The following is a 14253-nucleotide window of genomic DNA, read 5'->3' as shown; positions in this document are numbered from 1 at the left end:
CTGTACGTAGCACCAAAGAGGTTAGCGAAGGAACAATTAAATGTATAGCATGCTTTTACCACCAGCGAACCAAGAGGAAACACCATCGTCTAGTAGATTGTCGAGTCTCACATTAATGGTTAGTTACCTCAGGACATTCAATAGCATGTAATACCATAATCAAATAGGATTTGATGAGATGTACTGCATATTGATGTATATGAGATGGATAGAATGTGGTAATTCCAGTTAAGCTTGACTCATGAGAACAACATGATATTGAAATAGCTTGATCTGAAATCATTTACATACATTGAAAATAATGTGTATTTAAAGCAAAATAAAAGCCAGTAAAAGCTGGTATTTCTTGCAGTGTGGAGGGATTCTAAAGCAGCAGGGTAGAGTTTCAATCTCAGACAGCACCGTCTGTTTTGGAACACAGAGTGGCAGTATTTGCTGTGCCGAAAAAAAGCGAATACCCCAAATGTTTACTGGATCAATACCATCCTGTAAAAAATTATAAAAAGAAGCCAATATTCAGCAGATCACGAGTACATGAAATTCCCCAGTGAGTTTGTGTGGGGCAGATAAGGTATACTCTGAAAATCAATAAAGCACAGATTTTCCGTTTGACTTATCATATTTTTATCTCAGTAGTAGACTTCTACCAGCCTAACTTCTATCTACAAAGTGGGTTGGATGTGCATGGATTTACATATACAAGATAGTGTTTGGCAGGTGAACAGCCGCAGGGTTTTGATACCTGACATTCACTTACACAGGCCACTACATTAATGTCAGCCTTGACAACATACATTGCTCTCTAGCTGCGCTCACTCTCTTTGGTTGCACATCAGGCACATTCATTCCTGTACGTCCAAGAATAAAAAGAAGAATTAATGAGCAAAATCGTCCCAGGAAAAACCACCCAACCCTGTCGTGAACTGGGAAACATTATTGTGTTATATCAATCAGCCGCATTATAGGTAGCAAACCTATTAATTCAAAGAATGTTTACTGAACATGCATACTTTTTCTTCTTTGCTGTGCCCTCTTTCACACAGCGCAGAGGCACGGTTTCACACATTACCCTGCTTGGAGGGACCTTTCAGTTTTTCCTGAAGTGCCAACAATTCTACCCACAAATTTGCGAAAAAACGAAAAAAACATACAAAAATAAAACATTATTAAAAGACAGCCATTACCTCAATCACCAACCACATGTAGTTCTCTGATTTGCGTCTTTAAACTTCCGTTGTGTAAAACTGTAATGACACTTCTGTCACTGTCTCAACAAAAAACAAAATGAAACACATATTTGTTGTACATTGTTGCATGAAACCTTTTTTGGGCATATTTCATCTGATTAAATAATTCAACCAAAGCCTGTTTCTCTCAGCTTGTGCAAGAATATGCTGTGAAAATGGACAGCATGCTAGTCACCACATTATATCGCTTTACATTTAATGTACTGACTGATGCTCATACTTCATGTTTATGGCGAGCTGGGAAAGTTGGAATCAAAGGCCTGTGAAAAATTCTGACATGTTCAAGTGCAAGTTTCCAGACCTGTCATCAACATTTCGTCCAAAAACGACAGACTTCACACTCTATTGCAGCTCTTTGTGGCGGTGGGGTGCCGCAATGCCAGCTATCATCAGGAGAGATGCTTTTGTTTCCCATACTTAAGACCAAATCGAGTTCTCATTGAGTTCTTTCTATGAACTAATAGAGGGTTAGCCTCTTTCAGCATTTGAGACTGGAAAATCCACTCACTCTCTAAATTACCTGTAGTGAGAGGGCCCAGACGATACTACTTGATGTCTTATATAACTGATTCGCATTCAACTTCACTTTCACAACAACAGCATCATGGCGCTGATGAACTCTTCCGAAAATTGTGTCCATGACGACTTCTCTGTTTTTTGCAGAACATTTTTCACTGATTGCTAATTCCTTTATTTTGAATTTTAACAAGTGAGTGACACATTCTTCCTAAATACCGCAAGTGTTGCATCACAAGTTTGTCTTTTTTTAAATATGGTTTAATAATGTTACACAGTTTTCCAGATGACATCACATGGGTTACTGAGGGCACCTATTTTGTTCTGTCTTAAGTTCCCCGCTTTCTCGCCCTGTTTTTGCCACACATTCTTATCTGTTTAATTTTCAATACATCTTTAAGCTTTCATGTGGCTGGAATTAAAGGAAGAAACCCGACTGGTTTGCATCAAAAGGCTATACAAACCAGCAGAGGAGCCATGTGTTGCAGTGGCGTTAGCAGTGAGCGTCTATGGGAGGATTGAGTGTCTTGGTTCCTCCTCTGGGGTTTGTGTAAGACAAACTACAAGGCTGTTACGGTCCTATAAATAATTATTTTATTGAGAGGAGGATTTTAATGCTTTTTACACAAGTGCTCTGAATGCTTTCGCATGTGCCAACAACAAGCTTGCAAGGGACAGCTACGTAAGGCTCATGTATACACAGTCTAGGGTCAAGAATGGACTTATTTTCAGAAAGTTGGTATGCAGTCTTGATCTGATTATTTGTGGCATTATTTTTGGCAGGTTTAATGAACTAAGATATCTTTAAAATCTCTTTGCTTTAAATATGTCCAAATATATAAAAACACATTTATTAAAGATTAACAAACAAAAAATTAGATCAGATCCTGATTTGACAAAAAATTATTTGGGCATTTGTCATCCTGTAAATTCAAACCCCTGACACAGATTGTGTTTTTTCCCAAATGGGCAGTGGTGTGAAACAGGTGAAAAAATCCACACCTGTCCCTACAGCCAATCAGAGAGCAGTGGCATAAAACCAGCGAATCATAATTTTAAATTTGTTTACAGAAATGTAAAAACATGAATTAAGTTTATTGTTCACAAATATTCAAAAACAAGTATACATGCTCTTAACTATGAATCATTTTCTTTTGAGTTTTCTCTCTCAGCTCAATATTCGTTTTTGGTGGTATCAAGAATTCCAGTCAACTGAAGACTTCATTGGTCATTTATGACACAAAGAAGAAGAAAAAAACACAAGTGGAATATGGTCATAGGAACAATATAATTGTATCGCCCGTTCCAAGACATGCATTTTACTTTATTGCAATTCCATAACCAAAATATACTCATGACTTTTCAGCAGACATTGAGGTAAATAAAAAGCGGAAAACGTTGAGTCATCTACAAACAATTCAAATTGTCTGTGATATTTAACATCTCATGATATCATCAAACAGCCATGGCATTGCCCTTTAAAACAAAGGTTACATGAACAACCATGCCACTGGGAACATTTTGATTTAGAAAATGCTGCACAACTTTCAATAGCATGACACTGCTGACTATTTACCTTACTTTTCACAAGTGTGTAATTGTTTTGCTCTCATGGTATATTGACTCATTCCGGAAAACATTCCAATCTGGAGGCACAAGGAAAGAACACATGAAAGAGGCTCTTAGGTCAAAAGTTATTCTTGCAAAGATATTTTGTTTTCTGAACCACAAAAGATGCTGTCTGGCTTTTTTTTATTGGCTTTGTGTTAAGCAGTTGAATGACTGTAACGGCACATGTGCCTTCTCATGTCATTATTTGAACTTTATAGCTGCAATCATCATAATAATTATTCAGATTCATCCCCATTATTATTGTTGTCACTGTCAATGTTACCATAACTTAAAATCATAAAAAAATTAATGAGGTCCATGCTATTTTAAATAACATTTATTACAGTGTACATAGCATTGCAGCACATACATGGTGGCAGAATTTATTTTTCTAAGCCACTCTTTAACACTGGTGTCACTTGTGTTTTTCAAACGATGTGGAAAATCTTGTGTTTGGGGTTTGGGTGGCACAAGCTTTCACAAAACCACATGGAAACATGGACATTTCATCGCAGACCTTGGATCAAGGTTCCAAATAATTTGCTAGACTGTAAGTGAAGTGTCCTAATGCGACACGAATGCCATTGTACAAAAACACTGTAACACACTGTTTCCCTAATATATATTTTTTTATTTGAGAACAGTAATTCCACAATATCTCATTTACGAGTAATTGCTTTTTAAACTCACAGTGAGTCACAAGGATGTAAAATATGTCATTCATGGTTTTGCAACTATTAACAACCATTATCTGCGTTCAACAAAATTGCTCTGCTCAGCCGCACACTATACTCCACTGAAACACAATCGTATTACCACTGGTGAAGAGCAAAGTACATAGTTACCTAATTGCTTATTATTTTATACCGGTAACATTATTCCATTAAACACTTTGTGCACATAGCTTAATTTAATTGTTAGTCATTTTAACTATTTTTGAGTACTGATGGATAGGTCTCCAATATAGAAAGTAGTTGTTTTGGGGGAAGCCACACAATGCCATTATAGAAGAAAAACAGAACCAGCCCTGACACAGAGGTGTGATACAATTACTTAACCTACGACTACAAAACGACATCTTCTACTGCTGTGAGACGAAATATTTGAGGTTATTCTTGTCGTCATGTCTGCGGATAAACTGCATCTGGGAGTGATGTAACCCAACATCGGCTGAACTAAAAATCCAGAAATGCTTCACGTGTGGTCACTACTTTGCTCTACTACAACAAGGGATGTGTGTCAGGATGACCACAAAGGAAATTCAAAGGCTTGGTAAAATGTAAAGCAAAGACTTTTGGACAGGATAATTTACCTATGTGTTATAGAATAATCCCAAAATAGGGATTAAACGTCGCTGTCATGAACAGATTTAAAAAATAATGTCAGAGCTGAAAATATCTAGCTTGGAGTTCAGATAAAAAAACGGCACGTTTATTATTCCGATTCACAGATATCTGAACTAATCATTACACATTGATTTATTATAGTATCTCCTAGGCTGTTCTTTTGCAACTCATCTGTATGTTAAATCTCAAACCAGAGTTATTCAATGATGTCCTCTCACTAAGTAACTACTCACATTTGTGTGTACCATATTTTAGCCTTACTGTATGGATTGCTGGTTCATATTTTGAAGAACAGAAATAAAACAGTCGACAGAAATGAATTGTTGACTTTCCTCAAGCTCAGCATATAAGATGCTCCTGAGCAAAGTTTATTCCATCTTTACCTGCAAAAGCAGCTACTTTCTTGTTAAATACAACATAAGTAAACCTATTGTTATCAGTCACCAAGCTATCACCTACATTGGCAGATTGCAAAAACATTAAGAAAATATTTTGAATGACGTGAAATTAGGTGCCATTATGGCTCTACCTTTAGCCAAAGACTGCATTTAAGAGTCTAGCTGCCACTTCAAGTCGTGATAAACCACTTGCACATCAGTGCAATTTTAAACCAGATGAAACATTTGACGATAGGTGAGGTGACCATGTGAGGTGACGTCCAAACCAAACCAGACAAACCAAGCCAGTCTGGCGATGGAGTTTTCAAAATAAGCTTCACTCCTAACTCCCATGTGCCTCCTATTTGATGGGTGATTTATGACGTCAAGTTACGTAGACTTGCGCAAAGGCCACACAGGGCTATAATGATCAAGTTAGCCCAGAGCAAAATACAGACTCTTCATATTTACAGTAGGTGTGCGATTTGCATATTCTGTAATTTTTGTGTTCTTTGTCGGATTGAGTGTTTGTGTTGGTGAACACAACACATTCCAATTGTGTTGGAGTCTGGATTTGTCTCATAAACTCATTTTGCCTCAGGTTTCATTTAATATGCATGTCTTTAATCTTGCATGACCTTGCAGATGTAATATTGTTTAATCTTGTTTATTGTATTTAATTGCATGATTTACAAGAATGAATGCTTCATTTAACTTTGTATGACAGCACATAGAGGCACTGCACAATGCAAGGCAGAGGTCTGGGATTCTTACGTATCAAGAGACGCCTGTTGGCCTTAGACCTGAGAAGGAGTCCTTAGTTTGATGGTACTTAACTTTACAGTCAGGAGCTAATTCAATAAAGATCTTTTTTCACACAGTGTGCTGAGCCTAAAATGAGAGCGGATAGAAGACAGTAACTCAAGCGCTATGAAAGGGCGTCTGACTTGCCACATTAAAGGCAAATTCAGGCCGCTGTCAAGCTGCATTAAGCACCACTCTCATAAACTCCTGTCACATACTATAGACTGGCTATGAATGAACTGCACCATAGCCTCTGGGTGACCTGTTTCTCTGAATTATAATTTACAGTTCAAAAACAGTTACAGAGTGGTCAGTGTCCTTCCACGGACATAATATTATTCTATCTGTCTAACATAAACTCTATCACACATTTTCCTCATCCCAATTATTTGTAACTATTTTATAGACTAATAAGCACAAAAGGTAATCTAGGATAACAGTTAAGGATGTATGTATGTTATGTATTTATATAGCACAATTCAGACACAATGCCACTCAAAGTGCTAGTTCACAGGGTCAAGAAACATCAAGATTAAAATACATCATACCCAGGGGGCAGAACCCCCTTTTTTCTGAAAACAGTCATGGGCTGTTGTAAAAGGTTGTTCACCAGAAATTATATCTAGGACCTTCAAGGATCACAACCTGGGTCGACAACCTGGTTTTTTCAATTTTTCTTTGAATATATATGCAAATTTAGCATATTTCTCAAATTAGACATACATTTGCATATCTTTCAAAACCAAAAATCTAGATATCCTCAAAGCAATGGGGCAAAGGTTTGGATATGATACAATTTATTTTCTCTGCCAGTGGAGGTGTGTGTCAGTGTCTGTGTTTGACAGCAGCTGGTAGGCTGAGCCCCAGCAGGAGAATGAATGACACTCTAAACAAGGTAATGGCAGCAAGTAAAAAATAATCATGATAAACCACTTTATTACTTTGCTTTAACGTGGCTATGAGGAACTGAGTTTTTGTTGTTACTAGTGGTACCTTTGGACAGAGATGGTAGTTTTATTTTATGACACTATGGTGTCCAAGCATGTGCATTTGTTTAGGAAGCCAGTGAAAGAGAGACCACAGATTGACATGCGATGAGGTTATGTATTTATATGTGAATATGTAAGTTTAATAACTGTGATATTACAATGGTGAAGCAAAGTTAACTTTGATTTAGAACTGCTCGGGAAACACAGGAATTCCCGGTTTGCCTGTGGTAAGGCATTAGTAATAACTATAAAAATAGCGTTTTGGTCTTGTTTGCTCTTACAGGTCATTTATGATTGATGTGCGAGGAACTTTTAAATGTTTATAAAATGGTCTAATTTAGGTAAAATTAGATCATTTTATAAACATTTAAAAGTTCCTCGCACATCCAGATATGTAATACTGAAAGTTTGTCTATTTTATGTTTTATTCAAAAGGCTGAATAAAAGAGTATTAGTGCTGTTGCTGCATAGTTTCGGAGAGCCATTACGCTTCTAGCTTGAAACTGATATTGCTCCAGTTTATGCATCATGTTTGATGTACAATATTTGGCCAGGGAAGGGCAGAAGGCTCTCTCTGCCTAGCCAGGCCTGACGCCTTAACCAGGCTCTTTATTTACAGTAGGAAGGACTGAAACACACCGAGGTTTACCGCCATGCTGGGATCACCAGATTAACGGTGGCTCGCCCTAGCCCACATTCAAACCCTGCATCTCTTGGCTCCCTTCCGGCAGCTGGGGTATACTGGGGAGTGTTCCCATGGAAAAGCTGTTAAACTGGCCACGGTAGTGAGGATGAGGAGCAAGTTTCCATCATGTTCTAAGTGGCTACAAAGATATTCACATATTGCACTACCCTATAGACTTCTCTACAGTAAGATAGTTATATTAATTGTGATGTAGTGGATTTTAGTGGGCATTTAGGAGGCTTTGCCTGTCTCTTTTCCTGCCGTTTTCCAGTGACTACAGGTGTGTGCATTGTCAGGTCTGTTTCCTCCTGACGTTTCAGCTGACCTATGAGGGGTCTGAGCAAGCTTGTTTTTGCATCGTCTCCATGTTGCTATGCAGACTGACTTTTCCGTTGGCTGGGTTTTACCAGTCATCCTTAAAGACAAGCCTGGTCCTGATTGTTCCGGATCGTACGACGGAATCGAATTAGGGACTGGTAATGGCCACAAAGTCCATGTCTGAGGCATTATACTCAAGGGCGTGGGCCCACCTCACATTTCCCATCCGCATTTCCTTCTGTCCCCGTTGCTGAGCGGGATTGTCAGCTTTTTTTCATTACCAGCTAATCTGAAGGATTTGTAACTAAAACAACAAACAGATAAAAAAGCTCAAATCAATGGGCGAGTGTGATGTTCCACAAATCAACTGTATATTCATAATTGGCCAACTTATACATCATTGTTCTTCCATTAGTGGGCCCCATGCTTTGCAGATGTTAACAAAATCCAATAATGTCTTACATCACTGTGAATCTAGGTGCATGTCCTGCTCAGTTTTTTTTTCTTTCTTTTGGAAGGTACAGGAATCCCACAGTGTTTACTCCCTTCAAAGCATTAGTAATTAAAATACCAAAAGTATCTGCATTAACTTTGTTCCCTATACTTACTGTGGGCATGATACAGATTATCTCTATCACATTGTGGGAGCTTTTTAGACTACTTAAATATGTAAATGGTAGCCACCATACAATAAACAATTGCTAACTATTGGCTGCGGCTGTTGTTTGGTTAGTTTTATCCTCATTTACCCTCTCCTGTGGGCATGTGAACACTGAATCATCGTTTGCTTTAAAAATGCATAATTAAAAAGAGCCAGCAACCAATTTTCTGCTTGCGAAATACTGGAAGCACTCATTACTTTTATTTAACTTTGTGTTCCTTCTCTTCGGGACCCTTAGGCTTTGAAATTATATTGTGGCATTTTGCTGGCGCAGTGATAACGGGTAGATATCAATCTTGCATTTCTAAAAATGTAGTCCAAACTGCTTTGCTTAGCTTTTGATGTATAAGAGCAGCACCATCATGGTTACCTTGTTGCTCAACACCTGTCAATCTATTATAGGTTTGCACGTATTCTGACTTGCAGAACTCTCTTGAAATAAAAGCAGATACCGTCTCAGTTTATTTTGCAGAAGCTGAGTCAATATCTGTTGTGATTGCCCAGTTTACATGCCTTCCTAAAGGCATTACAGCAGTCGCAATGTGCCAACACTTATGCTGTAATCAAACTTTCATTCTTCCAGATCCTTATAGAACAAAACATTTATCTCTCAGTAACAAATTGAAACACAAGCGAGATGGGTCCCCCTTTGTCATTATTTAGATAAAAAAAAATGTAATTGTAAGTTAAATATGAGTTTAATTTACTTAAACAAAACATTCATAAAGGCATGGATATATTTAAAGTTTTAAATACCATTTAAGTAGCCTAAGTCATTTGTAAGGTGTGGGGAGACTATGGCTTGTTGCCTGAGACTAAGAATGCTCTGAATTTACATCTGATCCAGCTGATCAAGTTAAACTTGTATTCAAAGGTTTCCTCCTAGCCCTTTTACTTCTTCCGGAGGTCAAAACATGTTACGTTGAGGTTGATTCCACGGTAAAAATAGACCTGTAGTTGTTAATATATTGTTACCTTTCTGTGTGCACTGACCAATATACTAGCCAATGACTACAACGAAGAGATAAAAATAATCTAATAGATATGAAAGATGTTCTTATGTTGATACTTCAGTTATTACTACATACATCAAACTACATGTAATATTGTGAGTAACAGCTAAATGCTAGTCGTACCCAAGCCCCAACAACAGCGATTTTTACCAGCATCCAATAAGGAAGTAGTGACACACATTGTAGTACCTTCCGGTGGCCACTGGGGGTGGAACCAAGACTGAGCAATTTTTCTTTGACTCACTTGTTAAACAGGCCGTTTTCACAGTCTTATTAAAACTTATTTACAGCCTGATCCAAAAAAAAAACATTCTAGTCTGTATGTTTAGGTCATATCTCCATGACAACACTGAGGGGGGTGAATTTTTTTCTAGCAGGCTAGTTTTTATTCTTTTTGCAGGTTAAAATGTATTGGCGCAATCTCTTGAGTGACAGCAATCCGCCCGTTGTCCCTCACTTTGCCTCGGAGATATACGTCAGCTCGATGGGCATATCTCCCTCCCCCCGAAGGTGACGTTGATTCCCTTTTTCGGCAAGAGGAGTGAGGCGGAGTAAAAATCTCACAAGATGGCGATGAGCACAAACCAGGATTATTGGATTATTGGTGTGAATAACTGAGGTCAGCCCGGATGCTACATCCATATTATATACTATCTATGGTCGTACCTGATTGCAATGATATTGGACAGTTATTGACAACCAAAGCGTTTGTGTAAAATGGTACTATCCAGTGCGAAAAAGAAAAGTTTCATTTTCCCACATATATTAGAGTGTTTACATTAAGTGTAAGGCAAGACTATGTCTGCTTTCTTTTTTTTTGTTCCAGTATGACATTGAGCTATGAAACATATTATAAAGACATTATCTTCTTCCATCCAAACATAAATGCCTACATTATTTTTCCTATGTCCTCACCTAGTTCACAGTGAAGTCTTATTCCACAACGTGTCTTTCTCATCAATGAGATGTGGTATTAATGTTAAATGACCGCACGCGTTGTGATACATTCTTTTTGCATGTTTATCTGCTCCATGAGTCACAATGTTTTTTTAGGGTCTGACATTCTAGATTTTAATATGAAAATTTAAAAAACACCCGTGCCAGCAGTCATATCCAGAGTGACTTTCAGTGAGTGAGTGAGTGGTTTCAGGATCTTGCTGAAGGGCTTTTGGCCAGGACGTACGGCTGTTACTGTAATTGAACCCTTGTCCTTTACATGATGGGATGGTCACTGTAACCACTAGGCCACCCTACCACCCTGAATACTCGTTATTAGGGTTCTCCGTATAAGTAATATACTTGTGGAACGGAAGGGAAACCTTTCGGTGGACGTTAAGTGGGTGGTTGTAAAAGCAAGACTTCTTCCCTTTATAAGATCTGAACTTGTACTCACATCTGGGAGGAGCTTTTTTTCTCAAATTATTGCCACCATTTGGTGCTGCATTAACAGCTGGCTGTGAGCATTTGAGCGTTGAAGTGGACCTATGTTTCCTAAAACGGTACAGCACAGGATGGTGGTGTCAAACATTGGATCGGGCAGGTTCCTTTGGCATGCGATTTGATTTGCCATGAAGCAGTTTGGTGACAGCATTTCTCCTTTGTCATTATGAGCTAATATTAGCTTACCTTACCTCACCGGCAAACTACCGATGTCACCTTTCACTGAGCTTACTTTAGCATTAAGCTAGTCTGTGGCCACTATCGACTGACTGTCCTGTAAAGTTATTCTATAAGCAGGAATCTGCTCACTCACTACCAAAACCATGTGTGATGTGTTTTCAAGGCTCATTTAAAACTCATGTCAACATTGTCATAAATAATTTTAAACTGTAACATTGAAAGTACAGTTTCCTTAACATTCTGACTTAAGTGTTTTTAACAATTCCAAATTTGGACAGTTTGTCAGAACCTATCCTAGCTGCATTTTTATTTATTTAAATTATTTATTTTTTAAAATATTGTTTTGTTATATATCCTGTAAATGTATAATAACCACTTACAGCATGAAGAAATATTACAGGCATCATAAATATTTCCCACTGACAGACAACTGTCTGTGTAGTTTCAACACGCAGTACAGATACTTAATAACCCCATTTACAAACACATACTGCATAAAACTGTCAGGATTCAAATAAGGTTTTCAGGGCAAACTTGGCTTGCATGCAGAGATGAAGCACTTGCACATGCATGCAGACACATAAAGGCATATGCACATTTTTAAAATAATTAAAAAACAAACAGTTACTTATACAAGATACTGCATCCAAAATTGAGCGCAGGCACTCTAATCAGAACTCTATACACCCTTTTGTAACAACATAGGGGAAGCTTTGTTTCAGGGAGTAACGACCAACATCTTGGCTATTTCATCCCCAGCAGCTCATGTCCAAATACTGAAGTAGCCTATCGTAATTGCTCCTTTGGAAGGTCACTACATGTTGACAAGAAAAAATGACATCCTAAATCCCTTTGACTAATATTTAAATTATCAAGGGAATGAAGCTAGACAAAGCAATTATAATTTAGATAAATTGACCAATCAGGTGCAGGCATTATTTATTTCTCCCACAATTGCACTGAATTTCAAGTTTCCAGGTATTAGGACCATGGAAACTCAAAATTGACAACCAGCACAACCTACCAAAATTAGTTTTGTTGGTACCTGGGGATGCTTTAGGATCTCTGGATGGATGGGAGTATAGCTTCAGTGAATAATCATCCATTTTGTATTTGACTTATTCCTCAAGTAAAATTAACTGTGCATGTATGCTCTTCAAACGTAATGGTATATTTAAAGAAGAAAATAGGAGTAAGGTATATAATGACATTAAATAAGGTAGTATACTGCATAAAGGCATATTAAGAAAAATAAAGCTTTAGAGTTAGGGGACTAAATGCAGTGAAAGTCCTGAAAGTATCACAAGCTAGCGTGTGCACAGTGTATTTTTGTGGGATTTAATACTGTCTGTTCTGGCATGGATTTTGTTTATTTGGCAGTGTGCCTTGCGTTGGCATAGTGCTTAACAAGCTATAGACCTCTCGAGTGAGTACACATTGGTTTTTGTAAAAGTATTGTCATGACTGACTGCGTGCGATCTTGATGTGTGTGCACTGTTTACATGCATTAGGCATAGGGAGCTTGTTTCTGCCTGAATCCCTCTAAGCCTTAACCAAAGAAAGCTTGTGTGGCTGCTGCAGTGAAGTGCTGTGTCAGCCGAGGTCCGCCAAACTACTCTTGGCAGTCAGCCATGTTCTTGGAGTGTTCCTGCTGCCTTTGCCATGTCGTCTCCTGCCCTGCCGTATCCTCCCTGAGGGGGATTCTCCTCCTCCTCCGCAGTCCTCCTCTTTTCTGACTGACAGACCTGTCAGGCTTCACATTTTTTCACAATCATCATTGTTCACATGCAGGTTGTAGTTATGCCATTCAAACTGTTTTAAATAATCCCATTTGCTGAGTCAAACCTCAGTGAGCAAGCCAAAGAGCCTAAAATGTTCTGGCTCAGTAACATCAGAAAAGCATCCAAGGAGAAATGCCTGAGGGAGGTTGCTAACATGAAGCAATTAAAATAATACAATTTATACTACTTTAGCTTGTAAGCCTACAGTATAAGTCTTTCAATATCACAAATGAGTGAGAACATAATGAATTCATATACACTAAGCTTCCTGCTGTAGTTCTGAGGTGTTCATCCCCCACTGTCATTAATTGAGACTATTATTGTGAATTCCCTTCATCATTTTCACTCTTTTTAAGTTGAAGTCAGTTGGTCAACGTACTGGACAGGAAACTATCAGCAAAGAAAAACATCTAAACCTTTTATCCGCTGTAACACTTGACAAGGAAAGGCTCCTCGGGGGGCTTACAAAGGTTAAAGGAAACACGGTTGGAGACCTGGGCTCATCCTGTGTGATCTGTTTTGAAAGTCATCTGAGGTAGACCATTTGTTCTGGGTGGGGATGTTGATTTGAACTTAATGAAGGGCTGGAAACCAAATAGTGGTGCCTCAAGTAGGAAGAAACACCCGAAAGGCGTTTGACTAGCCCAATTTGGCACAGCATGAAAGGTTTGGCGTGTCATTAAAAGCATGACTATTAGTTTAGAGATTATGTATTTCTGGACCGCTCTCCACAAACATCAATCTGACGATCTTTGTTAAAGAGGAAATTATCATTGCCAGAGCTTGGATTGATATCAATAGTAGGTGAAGGAGTTGTAGCACACTTATGATCTGTTACAGTGTTCCTGAATAGAACTAATAGATGGATTGTATCGTGGTGTCATGGGAGTTACACTGTTGTAAGCCATTAAGAACATAATGCCAGGCAATTTAGCAAGAACTGGAAAAGAACGTGTGTGATCAGTTTAGTTAATTAATCTCACCCCAAAAATTATGAAGAAAGAAAAAAACTTTAAAATGTCCCATAGGGAGAAGGGAAGTTATCATATATGAACATTTTCAGTAGAGAGTACAATAAAGTAAAATTAAATGTTTTTTTGCAACAGAGTCGGAGCATGAGTAAACAAGAACAATTCAGACGACATGGCATCCACATAAACTTTACTTGTACCAGAGGACACTGTTAAGAAGCCTGTGGCAGGGAACCGAAACATATGTTTGGATACAGGAAACATGACACCTCTCCAAATAATAACTAAGCCACTTCACTCAGTGTTTTTTTTTC

This window comes from Ammodytes marinus (genome assembly GCF_949987685.1).
Source record: "Ammodytes marinus genome assembly, chromosome: 8".
In the NCBI taxonomy this organism is placed as follows: domain Eukaryota; kingdom Metazoa; phylum Chordata; class Actinopteri; order Uranoscopiformes; family Ammodytidae; genus Ammodytes; species Ammodytes marinus.
This window is presented reverse-complemented; position numbering follows the sequence as displayed.